We start from the raw sequence: 19,397 nt of genomic DNA, 5'->3' as shown, positions 1-19,397 counted from the left end.
TTTGTGGAAGAAGCTGAAGGTATAGAAGAAAACGCAAAAAACATCATTTACCTGCCTACTATTTAAACTTTATCAGGGAGAAACAACTGACAACAAACATTGATACTGCACTAAAAATCTTATTATGCATGATGTCTTCAAATGCATCGGGAGAACGGTCATTCAGTATTCTCAAACGTGTGAAGAATTACCTACGCAACTCAACCACTGACACCAGGCTGTCCAGCCTAGTTGGGTTTTCTGCAAATGCTGAACTGTTGAATGAACTAAATTTTGATGATATTGTAGACGAGTTTGCTGCATTAAAAGCTAGAAAAGTTGATTTGTAAGGAAATATAAAACATAAAACTATTCACGTAATCAATGTATAATGTCACTAATATGATTTGAATATTATAAAGTGTACAAAGCCACTAACTTAGTTTTGATTGTAAGTCCCAACCTTTTTTTATTTTGTGTAGTTCTGTTTTTTTAGGTAGGGGGCCGCAAGTTAACATGTGCCTAGGGGCCGCTAAGGTCATAATCCGCCACTGCGTAGTATACAACTCCCTGACAGGTTTTATACTCAAGTTATATTTTATTATCAATAAAACAGATGAAATGAGTTTTTAGGGAAAGCCTGATTATTCTTAAATTACCTTTGATGATATCAAGACATAATTAATTAAGGCTATGAACGGTGTGGTTATTTTAAATGCTGTGAAATATGTTGCTGTGAATCTACAATTTGTGTAGTAAGATATGCGATGAGTCAGATTTCATATGACAATAACCACACAAAATTGTGTTTTACCACAGGCAATAATCATACTTAAATAAATACTTTGTAGTCATATTAAGCTAATAAAGGTATAACATGTATTTTTTACAGATTTAATACATAATTACAACAGTTATTACAAATAATTAACAATGAGTTTCATTTAAGCCCACAGATTGACTGGAGAGACAAGAAATCATCTTATCTCGGAGTTAAAGAGACTGAGAGAGAAATGGAGGATATCTTTTCAAACGCGCAGTAGGGCACGCGCAGGTTTAGTGAGGTGACAGCTGGCGTTAGCTTTGAGCAGTCACCAGTCACAGTTAGTCGTTGAGCCCAAGCGCGATCGTGTTGTGATAGTTGGGTTGCAGTTATTAGCGCGGTTACACACCACGGTTGGGTGGGGCTTGTTTTGGTTCATCGCTGTTCACTTTAACCTGCCTGTGGTCTGGCGATCTTACCCGACGACATGGAAAACGTTCAACTAAATTTCACAGTGGGGTCATGAGATTCAATGCTTCTTTGTACTTACAGCGTTGTCCGATCATCTCAAGGTAAGTAAATTATTGATTTTTATCTTAGTGTAGTAAGATAAATGCATTTAATTAATAAATGTAAAAGTAATTTATGTCAAGCCCAATATAACTTAGTACTAGCTCAATTTATAGATACTTAATAGATTTGTAAACAAATTTCAGTACAATAACATGAAATTTTAACATATTGTGGTCTGACTTACTCTTTCGTTATTTAATATTTTAAAGTTAAAAGGACTAGTAGTTTTAAAAATGTGTCTTAGATTGAAGACTCTTGGAGCTATTGAGGAAAGAAATTAAAAATAGTACCAAATTTTAATAAAATAATAATTTTTCAATAAGGTTTATTTTTTGGACGAGGCCTTTTAAAACCAAAGGTTTCATAACGAGCACAAATAAATAATTACATTAGTTTAATTAAAATTAATATTAAAATACCGTATGGTTTAAATATGCATATACAAGAATGTTAGAAACATTTCAGCCAGTATAAAAATTTATTTATGACCACCGTTTAATTTTTGAGTAAAATAAACCTTATTAGAAAAGTATTGCTTTATTTAGTACTATTATGTCTAATAGATACTTTTAGGAAAATTGCATTTTATAACAGTTTCTTTTCCTTGTAACATTTAAAAATAAATACTTCACATTTTCAAAACCTTTATAAAAAGATAAGTGATAAGTCAACACAATCTACAAATTAAAATACCTGTTCTCTGTAATAATACAAAGCAATCAAAACCAAAGAAATCAATAAATAAGATTATACAGTTTTTATTGGATTGTGTTTAAATGGAATGATTGGTTATTTTTGGACATACTACAAAAATGTATTGTTTATAAAAATCCTAGCAAATGTTCAGCATTAATAAAAAGTCATGAGTAGTACTGAAGTAATTCAAGAAGAATTTGCAGTGTAAGGTTGCAATGAATTCTAAGTAGGTATTAAACTTGTTTAAATTTGGTTATTTATGATGAATAATTTGAAAGGATGATAAAATTTCAGACATTTCGCATTGTGATATGTTTCAAAAAGTTTATCACCACATCTCAAGAATTAATTTCTACCATCTTCTTTCAGGTATATAAAACTTAATTTAACAACTTAAAAGCCCTAGGGCCCTGTTTATAACACCGTGTGGTCGGCCTTTTCTTGACCAATCTGATCTGCCAATATGTTGTCTTGTACATATTAAGCATAGTCTGTTGCCTATTTGTAAATCAAGATTAAAAATTATGAACAGGGAATGAGAAATTTTTTATATTGGAAACATACATTGAAGTAACGATATCAAAATAATAAGGGGTTTCCTGTTTGGGTTATTGTAAAAGGTCTACCTATTTATTTCTTTACGGAGATATTAACGCAATTGTTATTAATGCAAAGGAAAAACAGTTACAACATGAAACAAATTTTTGTCATATATAAATTGAAGAATTTGCTATAAATAGAACAATTATGGAACACTACAGTTTAGTGTAGAACGTATTTAACATTTTCGATACTCCATAACTTAATTAGTATTTTCAAATAACACCAAAATATTGTGTAATCTGGTAAACTACTATTTAAATATAGCCTACAGTTAAGTTTTTGAAAATTATCTTATGAATGACTTTTAGGATGTTATCACATAGATCATGTATGCAATTATTAATACGTAATTCATTTGTCACAAAATCTACCTACTTCAAACTATGCTGGTAGGAGAATTTTACAATAGCTTTTTGAAACCAAATTTTATTTACTGTTTTAACAAATGTGTGGGTACACTAATATTCAGGTTACAGACTGGAGGCCTGGAGTAACGCTTTTTAGTTACTTTGGTAGCCTATGTTTATTGGGTTTTGGTGAAATTAGTTTCAGATAAATTTTATTTATATTTCTCAACAGATAGTATATACAATTTTATTTTTGTAAAGGACACCGTGAGAAATTTCTTTTCCAATTGCATTCCAAACACAAACAACACCACACAGAGGTTGTAAAAAGGGTCCTTGATACGCTTGATTTAGCCCTAAGGATTACGGGTAAAACAATAACACTTGGTGCATCATTACTGCGCCTATAAATGTACGTTTTGAAGTGACTATCATTTTTTGTCATGTTGCCCTGATATAAAGAAATAGTTTTTAAGGTAGTCTTCACATCTAATGGAGGATGGTCTACAAGAAGTTTGGCTATACATTTTAACATAAGCATACCCCAAGTTATACATTATTTTAAACAAACAATACTATTTGATGTAGAGATTCAGTAACCACCTTAAAAATTATTTCTTAGGTCCAGTATTAATTTATTAAGTTTAACTATTTAGATGTACACCATCCTCAAGTGTCTCGAATTTATTATTGGAGTACACACTTATGAGAATTTGTTCAATCTAGCCTACACCTTGTAGACTAAAGAGTTGAAGGAATTATGTGACCGATATTGCATTTGTTAAAAATTTTATAAAAAATACTAAATAAGTGCAATATTTCATAAAATATTAACCATAGTTAAATACGTAGGAGGAAAGATCGATATCATAGGCAATCTAAAAGTGCTTTCTTTTTAAATACAGCGTGCTCGGGCGTTCACTTCTAAAACGCCTCATGGACCGGAAATTCCATAGATAGTGAACTTCCGGCGAGTCGCGTAATTGCAGATTCTCGTGGGAACGAAACGATACAGACTCATTGTACTCATTCATAGGAAATAAATATTTAGTAATTCTTAAATATTAAATTAATAAAATTGTATTTGTTTTTTGCTATACCAGTGATTATGAAGTAAAATTTTATATTGGAATGCTGTACATTCTTCACAAGACTATTATTTATATCAAAACATAATTCCTGTTATATGATTTTATATTTTTCTTCAATAGGAAATCTTCTAAAAAATCTGAGTGATTTGTTTGACCCATTGTGTCTCAGAATAAACTACTTTAATTATCTGTAAATAACAATGTGTCAATTAAAACATGAAAGTACTGCTGAATTTACTGGAAAATTGACACTACGCGGGATGTCGCGTGTGAGCTAACTTCTGTACGTACTTTTTAAGCGCATAAATAAAGAAGATTGTACAAAAAAATTAAATTAAAAGTACAATATGGAAAATGTGTGAATGTATTGTAAGTGAGTGATTGTATCTCTAATTTTAAATGTTTGCATCAGGAAATTTTGCCGAATTGGGTGCAGGGGACAATAACGTTTTATTAGGGATCACGAAGAAATATATGAGAAGATAGAATGAGTTCCCAAGTTGCTTATCTGTTTAATCATAATAATACTTTTAGATTTTGACAAATGCGGCAATTTGCCCTTGGGTGCCACCTCTTGCATGTTGTTAACATTAATTTGATTATTTAGATTAGAGAACAGTGTGTGAACTGGCGAGAATATTGTGGTCGAAATTTATATAAATTCTTTGCCCAGGAGCTTGCCGGGATGCTGCCTTCTGTTCCTTACTTACTTCCTGAAACTACTCATCTGTTGTCCCTCCATGTGAAGGAGATCTTCAGAGATCTTCAATCAGTGACCTGGAAGCTAGCAGCTATTCTTCTTGCTGTATCAGCTATTCTTCCTTCATTATTTCCTGAGTATTTCTTAATGTTACTCTTATTTTATGCTTACTTTGTGAAAAGATGTAATGAAAAATCTATAAATAATTATAAAATTAATCGAATAAAATAGTATAATTTGATACATGAAAACTTGTCAGATTGGTATTGAAATTATTCATATTTACTATTAAATAACGAAAGGAAAAAGCTATTTAAACTAAGCTTTTGTATGTACTAAGAGGTTGTCAGTTACATCTTAATATCAACCTCATAAGCAATACAGTAATGTTTCAAAGGGTTATGTTATATTTGTTTTCTGCATCTGCAAGGGGTTTCTGCCCAGTATGTGTACATCAGTCTAGACATCTAACTTGTTTTAAAACTATCTGATGACAAACTGGTTTGTATTAGGAATGTTAACCTTTTAGCTGTTTCACAAAGATTTATTGTCACTCCTGTTTTTGTGGAATACTCTTTCATGCCAACATCGTTGTGCAATAAATTTGCTGTATATATTATTTTTATATATTAGCATATGTATATACCTATTTGTAGATAGTAAAATTGTCAATACAAATAAAATTTCGTGTTTTTTATTTACATTCAGGAAAAATTTATAAAATGGTGAACAGCCATAGATTTAAAGTTTACTGCCTTTTTTCATTTAGGCTGTTTAGAGAACATTTTAGAAACCTGTTAATTTAAGATGGGCCGATATCAAGAGCTGATCATATTACAAAGGCGATTCAATAAAAATATTATGTAAAAATTTTTATAGCATCAGCTAGAGTTTTATTTAAAATAGAAAAAGCCACCAGTAGCTAATTTTCTGAATGAATACTGTATTACACCACCAACAGGATTGATATTTGTTACAGGTGAACTGGGTATGGGTGGATGGGCCGGCAGGAACGCATGCTGCAAAGAGCTGTGCACAATCAACATGGCAAGAAAACTAAGCAAACAAACATGTTTAACTTTTTCTATTAGGTTAAATTTGTAATGTTTTATTATTTGTTGAATTTTTCATTGTACAGTATGTACGGTTCCTATTTAATTTGATAATAAGAAAACCATCTTGCACCAATTGTTTCAGATAATCAACGTACTGCTGTAAACAGTCCTTTTACCTCTAATCAAAAAGATCAATAGAACATAGATTTAAGCAGTATTACATATTAAATATTTAGTATAGAGAAGTAAGAAAATAACATTTATTTCTTACACAATTAACCACAATCAATAAGAAAGAGAGGATTTTAGTTTTAAAATTTACTACATTTGTTAACAATGTATAATTTTATTTAGACAATAATAAGGCCAATTAAATAAATAAAACCTAAAATGAGACCAAATAACATGTCTTGTTTTTGTTCTTGTCAAATGAGTGACAGTTTTAAAAAGGCTTCAACTCAGTGGCGGCTCCTGATAAGTGGTCACGGGGGTGCACACAAGAAAATAACAGTAGGATTTAGATAATTAACTTTACGTCGCCAACATAGTTATCGTCTCAATATAATAGTAAACAAAATATATCAGTCCTTTTAGGCTCTTTTATAGCACCAAATTGATTTGTTTCTAAAAGGTGTACAAGACTGTGAGTTATTTCGTGCTGTGGAATGAATAATTCGTAAAAAGAAACCCCTTAAAATTTGCAACGATATTTGACTACTTGCATTTTAATAATTGCTTATAGCCCAGAAAGTAATTAGCAAATATAACTGATTTATTGGCTAACAAAATGTTTTTTATGAACATGGAAATAAAGAAAGATAATGTGAATACAATCTTATTTTTCTTGATACAAAGAAAAATGTAAGGTTATAAGTAACTTTGAAAATAGGTTAAATAGGCTAATTGAAAATTAACTAAATGTTTCATGAAATCATAGTTAGTTCAGCATTTATACACAGTTTTTTTCTCCAAAAACACTCTCTTTGTAAGATGATTAGTTCATGTACAGTTTTTTTTAAAGTTGAAGTCCATCCTTCTTTCTTTTTGCCTAGCAAAAATATCGATTACACGCTCAATTAAAGTTAGATATACTCCTGATCATACCCTTTTCCACAGACAACATAGCCAATGCTGTTAGTCTTTTCTTGCCCCATGGTACTTCTCAAAAATGTCTTGATGCGTTTTAAGGTCGAAAAGCACCGTTCCGCTTCCGCAGTAGTCATAGGGATGGTAGAAAACAATGGTCAAAAGTTTTGTGAGTTTCTGAAAATGAAGTCTGTAAGCCATTCTCAATAACGAACTGTAACAACGGCACAGTCCCCGTTCATGACTTTGAAAATCTTTTCGTTTGTAGATCACTGAAAGTTCTGTTTTCAATCGTTCTTTGTCTAAAAATGAATACACCTGCACTGTTTCTTCCAATATGTTGAATGGGAAACGTTTTCTCATAGTGTGTGAACTTTTTTGAATCAAACAGAGAAACCGCGCTGAATGGTGTGTCAAAAAAGAGTATCTCTCTTTTATTTGATTTGAAATAACATCACACACCTCTTTTGCGGCAATTGTCCTCGTCACATGAATATTTTCATCACGTCGGGCTCTTTTCACAGGCATAGGTAGTTGATCAACATCAATTTGAACACTATCCATGTTTTGCCTTTCTTTTTCGACACATTCAATAAATGTTTCGACATGATTTTTCTTTGTTCGCACAGCATCGGTGTATGTAAGCTGTAGTTGATTATACAAAATGTCAACATGGGGCATGATTTTATGGAACACTACGAGCCAAAATATAAAGTTGGGATCCTCTAACATACGTCTGATTGCCCCTGCTTTTGTGATAGTAGTGATTGCTTGATGTGATGAGGCCTCTATTTCCTCCATGCAAGCAATTTAAATATTCTCTGTATTCATACACAGTGTTGACTGTGCGGCTCTTGAAGTTTCACATCTAGTTGCGGAAGCACGATGGATTCTTCTGCCAACTATTGTGTCTAAAACTGCAACTCTTTGTGGAGAATTGCTAAAGAAGTTGGTCAAATCACTCAAATTTGAAAAAAAAATTCTCACTTGTTGGTTTTGGCTTGTAGCCTGGTCCAACTACCAAATTCAGTTGGTGTGCATAGCAATGAACATAAAATGCGTGGGGATACATTTGCTTAACAAGAGTTCTGTACCCCTGCATGATGTCCACTCATTACACTAGCGCCATCATAGCTTTGTGATATAAGTTTGCTTGGATCGTCTACAACACTTTGTATTGCACTTTTAATACATCTAGCTATTGAGTCAGCATCGTGACCAGTGGGTTGAACAAACTGCCAAAAATCGTTCTACAGGTTGGCCCATCAGGCAAGACATAGCGGAAAAAACTATGACTAATTGAAATGTTTGATGAAATGTCAGTAGTTTCATCGGCGATCAACGATAAAAACCTAGTAGTTTTTATCTCTTGTTTTATGTTGTCCTGGCAAACGGCAAGCATGCAATCAAGCAATTCGTTTTGGATACTTTTAGATGTACCTTTAAACACTGTTGCATTGTCCAGATGTTCTTTCAATGAAGCATCAAATTCTGCTGAGAAATTTACTAGTCCCCTAAAAAACGCGCCAGGATTTGAAGAATCATCTTGCTCACGATGGCCTCTGAGCTCAAACGCCCCCACAAAAATTAATACAATCAATTAGTTTGGAAAGCACATAAACGATTTTTAGTAACCTTTTTGTTGTGCTTTTAATATTTTCCCTGTAAGCACAGTCTAGCTGCTGTCGAATGTCTAACTTGCCCAAAATATTAAATTCCCAAAACTGAGTTTAAGTGTGACTGAGAACATTCATGTTTTCTGATTTTTGATTGCAAATGGGAAAGATCAGCAACCCCATATTTTACCCAGTTAGATTCACCAGTTTGCTTCGAAAAAAGTAAACAGGGGAAGCAATAAAATCTATTGCTTTGTTCACAATCCACAAATCCACGGGGTTCTGGTATATACGTTTTTGATTGAATTCCCTCTTAAAGTCTCTATTCTTACCTTTGGTTATGTGAACAATATTAAGTTGGGGGGTCGGTTTTCCACTTACTTTAATTTCAACCTTTCTTTTCGAGAGATAAGTTAGAAAACCTAAGTTCTTTTAAGTTCAGTTACTGTCACTGCCATATTAATCAAATGAATAATAAAATATTACAAAACACTCACATACAAATCTCTGTAACAAAAAACAACACAAAAGAGGACACAATATTCACAAACAGCGGTCATTACGACATTCACACAGCAGAGACGCAACGAAATGAGATTATGTATACATCAGCTGCGACTAGCCGTCGCACTACTGGCTCGTGCACCCACGCTGTTATATGAGACCCTCCTCCCACCGCTTCCCCCCGCATGCCCCTCGCCTATCCCCGCTTAGATGCCAGGCAGCTCACTGCACATGCACTGTCCGCGCGTCTCTGCTCGATTCGCTTCGAGTTTAACGCGTCATTGTTGTTAATAATTCGTTTTACTCCGTATTAACTGAATGTTATTTATGTTGTGGATTCAATAAGAAAGTATTTTTAATTATATTTTTACCCTAGGGGGCTCACGTGCTCATGTGCTCAAATGGAAAAACCGCCACTGCTTCAACTTTAGAAGTCCATTTATAATATTTTTAAACACTACCTGAAACTGACCAGTGGAATCAAATGAATTTCTGAAGTGAGCAGTATCGCTTCATGGCATGACTTTATAAAGGTAAAAGTTCAAACATAGTTTACCTTATAAAGATTCTGATAATGTTAAAAATTCAGATTACTACTGAATGGTGTACATAGAAAGAGAGGAATGGAATTGTAAATGTGAGCAAAATTACATATTGTACTTTGGGTCCTGACAATTAAAATAATTAATATTGTATAATGCTTCAACGTTTGAAGTGCAATTAATATTTATGTGTAAACACTATCTGGAACTGACCAGTGGTATCAAATGAATTTCTGAAGTGAGCAGTATCGCTTCATGGAATGACTTTGTAAAGGTAAAAGTTCAAACATAGTTTACCTTATAAAGATCATGATAATGTTGTAAATTCAGATTACTTCTGAATGGTGTACATGGATATGTCAAAGAGAGGAATGGAATTGTAAATGTGAGCAAAATCACATATTGTACTTTGGGTCCTGACAATTAAAATAATTATTATCGTATAATGCTTCAACATTTTAAGTGCATTTAATATTAATTTGTAAACACTACCTGAAACTGACCAGTGGTATTACATTAATTTATAAAGTGAGCAGTATAACTTCATGGCATAATTTTAGTTTATAAAGGTCAAAGTTTAAACATAGTTTACCTTATGAAGGTCCTACTAATGATATATATTCAGATTACTTCTGAATGGTGTACATGGAAATGGTCAAAGAGAGGAATGGAATTGTAAATGTGGGCATAATCACATATTGTACTTTGGGTCCTGACAATTGAAATGATTAATATTGTATAATGCTTCAACGTTTAAAGTGCAATTAATATTTATTTGTAAACACTACCTGAAACTGATCAGTGGTATTAAATGAATGTCTGAAGTGAGCAGTATAAATTCATGGAATAATTTTAGTTTATAAAGGTAAAAGTTCAAACATAGTTTACCTTATAAAAATCCTGATAATGTTGTAAATTCAGATTACTACTGAATGGTGTACATGGAAAGAGAGGAATGGAATTGTAAATGTGAGCAATATCACATATTTTACTTTGTGTCCTTGCAATTAAGATAATTGATATTGTATAATGCTTCAACGTTTAAAGTGCAATTAATATTTATTTGTAAACACTACCTGAAACTGATGAGTGGTATTAAATGAATGTCTGAAGTGAGCAGTATAAATTCATGGAATAATTTTAGTTTATAAAGGTAAAAGTTCAAACATAGTTTACCTTATAAAAATCCTGATAATGTTGTAAATTCAGATTACTACTGAATGGTGTACATGGAAAGAGAGGAATGGAATTGTAAATGTGAGCAATATCACATATTTTACTTTGTGTCCTTGCAATTAAGATAATTGATATTGTATAATGCTTCAACGTTTGAAGTGCAATTAATATTTATGTGTAAACACTATCTGGAACTGACCAGTGGTATCAAATGAATTTCAGAAGTGAGCATTATCACTTCATGGCATAACTTTAGTTTATAAGGGTAAAGAGTCTTAACATTGTTTACCTTATGAAGGTCCTACTAATGTTATATATTCAGATAACTTCTGAATGATGTACATGAAAATTGTCAAAGAGAGGAATGGAATTGTAAATACCTGTATGAGTAAAATCACATATTTTATTTTGGGTTCTTGCAATTAACATAATTAATATTGTATAATGCTTCAACGTTTGAAGTGCAATTATATTTATTTGTAAATACTACCTGAAACTGGCCAATGGTATTACATGAATTTATGAAGTGAGCAGTATAAATTCATGACATAATTTTAATTTATAAAGGTAAAAGTTTAAACATAGTTTACCTTATGAAGGTCCTACTAATGTTATATATTCAGATAACTTCTGAATGGTGTACATGGAAATGGTCAAAGAGAGGAATGGAATTGTAAATGTGAGCAAAATCACATATTGTACTTTGGGTCCGGACAATTAAAATAATTAATATCGTATAATGCTTCAACATTTGAAGTGCATTTAATATTTATTTTTAAACACTACCTGAAACTGACCAGTGGTGTCAAATGAATTTCTGAAGTGAGCAGTATCGCTTAATGGCATGACTTTATAAAGGTAAAGTTCAAACATAGTTTACCTTATAAAGATTCTGATAATGTTGTAAATTCAGATTACTACTGAATGGTGTAAATGGAAAGAGAGTAATGGAATTGTAAATGTGAGCAATATCACATATTTTACTTTGGGTCCTTGCAATTAAGATAATTAATATTGTATAATGCATCAACGTTTGAAGTGCAATTAATATTTATTTGTAATCACTACCTGAAACTGACGAGTGGTATTAAATGAGTTTCTGAAGTGAGCAGTATAAATTCATGGTATAATTTTAGTTTATAAAGGTAAAAGTTCAAACATAGTTTACCTTATAAAAATCCTGATAATGTTGTAAATTCAGATTACTTTTGAATGGTGTACATGGAAATGGTCAAAGAGAGGAATAGAATTGTAAACGTGAGCAAAATCACATATTGTACTTTGGGTCCTGACAATTAAAATAATTAATATTGTATAATGCTTCAACGTTTGAAGTGCAATTAATATTTATGTGTAAACACTATCTGGAACTGACCAGTGGTATTACATTAATTTATAAAGTGAGCAGTATAACTTCATGGCATAACTTTAGTTTATAAGGGTAAAATGTCTTAACATTGTTTACCTTATGAAGGTCCTACTAATGTTATATATTCAGATAACTTCTGAATGGTGTACATGGAAATCGTCAAAGAGAGGAATGGAATTGTAAATGTGGGCATAATCACATATTGTACTTTGGGTCCTGACAATTGAAATGATTAATATTGTATAATGCTTCAACGTTTTAAGTGCATTTAATATGTATTTGTAAACACTACCTGAAACTGACCAGTGGTATCAAATGAATTTCTGAAGTGAGCAGTATAACTTCATGGCATAATTTTAGTTTATAAAGGTAAAAGTTCAAACATAGTTTACCTTATAAAGATCATGATAATGTTGTAAATTCAGATTACTTCTGAATGGTGTACATGGATATGTCAAAGAGAGGAATGGAATTGTAAATGTGAGCAAAATCACATATTTTACTTTGGGTCGTTACAATTAAGATAAATAATATTATATAATGGTACACCAATTTAAGTGCATTTAATATTTATTCGCAAATTGTAACTGAAACTCGTCAGTGACACTCAATATAATGCTTAAATAAACCGTATGCTCTTTAACTTTAGTTAAGGGTTAGTGTTTACATTTGAAAAAGTTATGTGCATGTTGGTTATTCGTGGAAGTAGTGAAAGAGATGAAAAGAGCTATGAATGTCAGCAATATAGTTTATTGTAATATTGGCCCAGATAAAGAAGAAAAGTAATATAGTATGTGTTTTCAGTTGTTTAAGTGCAATCAATAATTATTTGTAAGTCCTGCCTGAAACTAGGTATTGGCATTAAGTGACATACTGAAGTAAAGCAGTATCATTTTATGTTATAACTTTATTTTAAAAATAATATTCTTAATCCAGTGTATAACTGTGTAATAACATCCATGAAAATGGTTTAAACTAAGAATTAAACTGTAATTATGAGCAGTACCACTTATTGCACCATTAGTTTAGACAAGTAAGAAAACTGTTATTCATAAATGCTTTAACAGGTGTTTTACATTTATTTCTGAACACTATCTGAAACTGGTCAGAGACAACAGTATCAATTCATGGTTTAATTAAGGTTTATAATAGTAAGAAGTCTAACAGTATTTACCTTTTAAAGACACTGTGAATGTTACTTATTCTATGTAAAACTGTATGTGTATATTAAAATGGTCCAAGAGAGATATTATACAGTAGATGTGAGCAATATAACATATGGTATTTTTTGTTAGACTAGTATTAAAACTATAATTCATCAATGTTTCCAAATTTGCATTTGCGTTGAGTTCATTGTTTATTTGTAAAAACTATTTGAAACTGTTCTGTGACTAAATTAAATACTGAAGTGAGCAGTATAAATTCATGGTATGACTTAAGTTTATAAAATTAGGACGTTTATTTGTGTTTAATTTTTTTTAAAGTTTACGAACGTATTAAATTCAGTGTACAACAGTCCTAATAAGATAATTGGACTTTAAATGTGAGCAATTTTACATATTACGGTATATCATTAGTATAGGCAGGTAAGAAAATTATCATTAATAAATGCTTCATTAGTTATGCATTCATGGTTTATTTTGAAACACTACCTGAAAAAGAAAGTTCAGTAATAACATGAAATGTTTAAAGTGAGCAACATCACTAATAGCAAATATATATTTTATAAAAGTAATAAGTCTAATAGTGGTTACTGCTTAAAATTCTATGGATTTTAAAAATTCATATTACAATTGAGTACATGAAAGTGTCAAAGGGAAGTATTGGACTGTAGCACTACCTTATATTGTATCTTTGGTCCAGACAAGGAAGAAAATTCACATTGTAAAATGCTTCAATGTGCATATAATGTTCATTTGTTAACACAACTGGAAAAACAACCTAGTGACAATATTGTCACTAATATGGATAAAGTTCTTAAGTGAACAGAATCACTTATATACACCAAGTACAGTTTAATTTAACAAAACAGTTCTTGTATTAAATTCCTACCAGCTTTGTTCTTATGTACCTCCTTTTTGAGTACAGTAGCTGTAGAAATTCCTGTTTTTTTACAGCAAATTTTAATATAAAACTAGAATATTTACAATTATTTTAAAGATGTTACAACACATGTCTCAAACATCCAACAGAATACATAGAAAATACCATTGATATTTGAATATAGAATAATTCTTAAGCAATATATCAACCATTCTATATTATTATTACTATATAGTAAACATAATTTTAAAATTTTATTTTTGTATTTTATTATTTTAATTCCATAATAGAGTCAATGATTTCATATAATTTTTTCAAACTAATTTGTCTTTTTCAACTGATTAATCTTTTTGTTGTAATTATTTAAATTATGATATTTTGATTAATCTGAAATGGTCAAATTAAAAAATTTAAACAGGGGTAGTAAAATATTTAATAACTGGTGTTTTTATTTAGTAAATTTTTATTTTTGTATGATTAAACAAATTTATTAAACTAGACTTGCATATTTATTGGAATCCCTTACTCCTGAAGATACAATTTACTATTAATTAGTGAGTAGTAAAGTGAGTTACATCACTTGTATGATTATCCAATAAAACTAAATTTTACTCTGTGTCAGGGATACTGATTAAGTTTTTCCTTTGATATATTCCTAGTTGTGTGTGGAGTGCTGCTATCATTTTGAGCTACAGGTAAGAAGTGATACTGGACATGGGTTGTAGCCAATGCAGCTCCTGACCTAGTGTGGTGAGTTGAGATTTCGGGTGTTTGGTATACTATTGATTTTTATCACTATGCATTGTCTTCAGAGATATTCTTGCATGAGTGTTATCTGAGTGGTAAGATAAAATTATTGGATCCCTGTAGAAGGGTAGATTCTGCACCTGATCAGTTGGGTGTTAAAAGAGAAGAAGTTTTGCTTGCAAAAACATCTAAATATGATGCCAGTACCTACTGAAGTAGTAATATTAAATCACAATTTATTAACCTTGGAATGAAAGCTTTGCATACCAGTTACATGTTGCACACATATTTTGTGTGTTAATACAATTTTAAAATAAATAACAATAAAAATGTTAAGATTATATTTCTTTTTATGATAATTAAGGCGAAATCTAAACATTTATGAATGAAATAAAAAGAGGACAAGATGAAGCTTTCCTAAGCTGTAGTCAGGATCGAATTTTGAATTAACATTAATTTAGAATATGAATAAAAAAATAAATTCAAATGCATAGCTAAATTTACTGTTAAAACTAAAATACACACTGTACTTCACTGTTTCTAATCACCAACTAGGCCTACTTGTTGCGTAAAATTTCTCAAAGATTAAAATAATATTTTATAATGTCAAGATTAAATCGGGTTTATTAGGGTTGTTAAGTCGTAACTGTATGTCAAAATCAATTTTCAACTATTTAAAAGCCTATAAAATCTACACATTTTGTCTAAACGTGTGGAATCATTTTGTAAAACGTTAAAAGTAAAACTGAGACTAAATTGATTTTAATACCACAAAATCTAAAGTTCCTTTCAATATAATATAATCTTTAATGCCAAATTTTGTCAAGATCAGATAATAATGGGGGCGTCATATTTTAATTTCAATTAGATGGAATGTATTGTAAATTTTTACACGAATCGGTTTAGAGAAAAAGTTTGTGTTTGTAATCATTTTAAGGATTGAAAAATATTTAGTAATTTAATCAAGGAGTGATTTTTAAGAAAAGCTTTAATGGTTTTCAGTAAAACAGAGGAAACTATATGACTATTTACTATTTTACACCCTCGTGATAAACGGATGAACGTCGATGTCCGTCCATTTGTTTGCTTACTTATATTCTCAAAAGTATGGAAGGACATTTTTCTGAACACTTTTCTTTGGCTATCAGTTAACGACTTATATGAAAATTATAACACTTCTATTTCATAGGAATGGATATGTATGCTGTATGTATGATATCAAATACTGAGTGCCGACCGTTTAGTTATGAAATTATGAGGTATACAAAAGGGTAAGTTTGATATAGACGCCACATAGTATGCCTATATGCTATATGTAAACAATGGCGGGTCTAACAATTAAAAAAAATTCCACTCCTTTGAAGGCAGGGTTGGGTAAAATGGGTGATGGCAGTATAATTTATAGGATTATATAGTGAAATTCTTTCACCAAAATACAGCAATGGAAATAGGAATAGCTTAAAATATTTGAATACAACTCTTGTTTAATGTCCAAACTTGAAAAAGTTTACTCATAACACTACTAAACTACACGTAATAAACTGTTAGAAAAGTTTTAGTCACTCCACTAGAAACTGCAGGCAGTATTTTAAAATATATGCAATTTCGTAATAATACCAAAATAAAAAAAGGCTTAACAATAAACTGTAATAACTTTACAGTATGTATACGAATGAAGCTCCAGAGAGTAATTATTTATTAATTTATGATGTAAGGAGATAGCATTTAGTAACTTGTGTCTTTCATGTATAGTCTACTAAAAACCGTCGATATTTTTATTTTTAAGTTTTTATTTTGGCCTTGGAATATCCATTTTTTCTGTCTCTAACAATTTTACCAAAACTGTGGTCACACATTTCTTTAAACTTCTAAAATATTATTCCAACCAGCAGTCCTACTCGCCACGTTATTAGGACTAAGTATGTATTTTTTTTACATTTTCCGTTTACAGAATTTCGAAATCTAAAGATATAAACGCTGTAAACAATTCCTACTGCTGTTGAGTTTCAAAAGCTTGAAAGATTATATTTAAAGTGGTACATATGCTTCAATTATATAAATATACAAGAAATTGAGTATTTATGTCATCACATGCAATAAATCACTGGTAAAAGTAAGTCAACAAATGGATATCGATATATAATAAAACCACCGATTAGCAATTGATTTGACTAGATTATTACCAAAATTAAAATGTATAAATAAAAGTTCAAATATACTTACGGATAATACAATTAGTAACTTAACATTGCATCACTGTGGTCGTTAAGATGTGAAGATCATTAACATGAAACGGACACCGTGAACATTCAGACATTGTATTCGTAATCACAAAGGGATGTTACGTGTGTGTTGTTTATTCGGGTACAAACTACAGAGTCACAACATTTAATAATATTTAATTTTTTAGTTTTACACTTTCAGATAATCGGTACAGTATATCTGAAGTTTGTTGACTAGAGAGATGCGGTACAATACACAATACTCGCATATTGTGTACAAAAGTATTTCTCAATGGTAAACGCTACAAATTAATTTCAGTTATAACTAACCATCAAGCACTATTTTAAAAGTGTATATAAAGCGAAACAAACCTTAAAATCAAATCTATTAAGGTATAATTAATCTGAGTTATGAAACGCGCCTGCAGGTGAACGACGCAAACTACTTGCAGCTGCACGCGGCAATGGATGTCCAACTGCTGGTTTAGACTGTACTCCTGGACTCTATGCCACTGGACTTACTGAGACTGCTGTATTTTAATAATATTTCAGAACTGGACTCAGTGATACCTGGACTTTATGAAACTATGTTATATTTTAAATTAATATTAGAGACCTGGACTTTGTGAAAACTGGACTTTATGAAACAAGCACTTTATTTAATGTAGTTTTTTGCTGGAAATTCAGAGCTGGACTTAATGAAAACTGGACTCAATGCAACCCTCCCGTTTTTAACATCTACGTATATTTCATTTACTTACGGCATTACGTTGTTTCTTGTAGAGATACAACAAAAACTTTATATAACGGATTTTGAAATCACATATAAATCAAATATGTTGTTGATTTATATCAATATAGAAGCTTTATAGTGCTATGGATGTGACGCATCTTTTTATTACTCTTTGTTTTTAATTCTCATATAATATTTTAAATTATGAGTTAGATTTTAAAACTCGAAATATGAGCCTTCACCCCCTAACCACATTATATAAGAATAAAGTTTAATCCTATTCTTAACAGAATAAATATATTAAAACTTCCCTTAAGATGAATTACTACACGTTTTAAATCAATTCTCTCCCCTCTTAAATTTCTGTACTCATTAGAATAATAAAATTCACGTAGTTTTTATGATTGAAGCGAGACACCTGAACAAGGATAATATGAATCTGGTACACAATATGCTGCAGAGGAAACAAGCTAGTCTACATCGACAGGTCATCTCCGCCCTGTCAAACTTATCTGAGTGAAATCGGAAACTATGATATGATGGAGTGTTGTTGTTAAAGAGTTACTCTGACAGTAAACAATTAACTATCAGTACACAGTCGTATGAAAGAAATGCACGACTGCGATTACTAACTATTAATACAAATCGTATAACTTTAATATCATTTATGAAAAAAGAAGGTTAAAGCTGTTTAATTATTTAAAGATTAAAAAGTGGCATATAATTTTAAGTCTAAATTATGACTTCAAATAAGATATACATTATTATCACTCTTCTTATGGCACCTCTTTTGATTGTGGCTCAACAAAAGACTCAATTAGTTATACAGCCTTTCAGCCCAGTTGGAATTAGTTACATTTTGTGACAACTGGAACTTATTTATTGTCAAGGTACTCATGTACTCAATACCTCTAAAACCATTTGAGATACAACAAAAGTATCTCAAGTATAACAAGTTTTATAACCATTCCAGAACTTTTATTTTTTCATCTAAATTCAAAAATACCGAATTTTGAAGCAGTAATGAATTTATTTAAAGTTTAGACGACCTCCGTAATTGAAAGAAGTGGCATACCAAAGTGACCAACAAACGTACCAAGGTCAATTTTTGTACCAAGTTTGAACTTTTCTCACCATTCATATCACCAGTGATGGAAAAATTTGTTATGGGATATAAATGTAAACAATATCCCGAAACCTCTGGTAATCAAATTGCTTATCACAAAAGGTTTAGTAAATCTTATCAGCATCCAGAACACATTTTGTTTTTTTTTTCAAGGTTTATAAATAACGGAGGTGTGAGTTTTTTAAACTTGAATCGGCCGGCATATTGAAACGAAGTGGCTTCTTGGCATTGTTTACATCTTTATGGCATGATTAACCGTGCATTGCAACCATTGACAGCTTATATCTACATTATTTGCTAGATTTTAACCACTTTTTATAACCTAGATGTCAGATTCTTTGTAATTAGATTTCGAAACTTTTATTATACTGTAAAAAATTCACAATCTTATCAGAAACTTCCATCACCCGCAATATTCAAACGTGA

General features: G+C 31.0%; 1 long non-coding RNA gene across 1 annotated transcript; it reads left to right on the top strand.

Annotated features, from left to right (window-relative positions):
- The first annotated feature begins 1,059 nt into the window (after nucleotides 1–1,059).
- On the top strand, nucleotides 1,060–6,235 carry LOC124372627. Its single transcript, XR_006923352.1, has 3 exons — nucleotides 1,060–1,314; nucleotides 4,726–4,889; nucleotides 5,732–6,235. It is a non-coding gene; the product is annotated as an uncharacterized LOC124372627 (long non-coding RNA).
- Nucleotides 6,236–19,397: the final 13,162 nt, after the last annotated feature.

This window comes from Homalodisca vitripennis, unplaced genomic scaffold (genome assembly GCF_021130785.1).
Source record: "Homalodisca vitripennis isolate AUS2020 unplaced genomic scaffold, UT_GWSS_2.1 ScUCBcl_3655;HRSCAF=9319, whole genome shotgun sequence".
Classification (NCBI taxonomy): Eukaryota; Metazoa; Arthropoda; class Insecta; order Hemiptera; family Cicadellidae; genus Homalodisca; species Homalodisca vitripennis.
The sequence above is the reverse complement of the archived record's forward strand: the minus strand, read 5'-3'. Positions and strand labels throughout refer to the sequence as shown.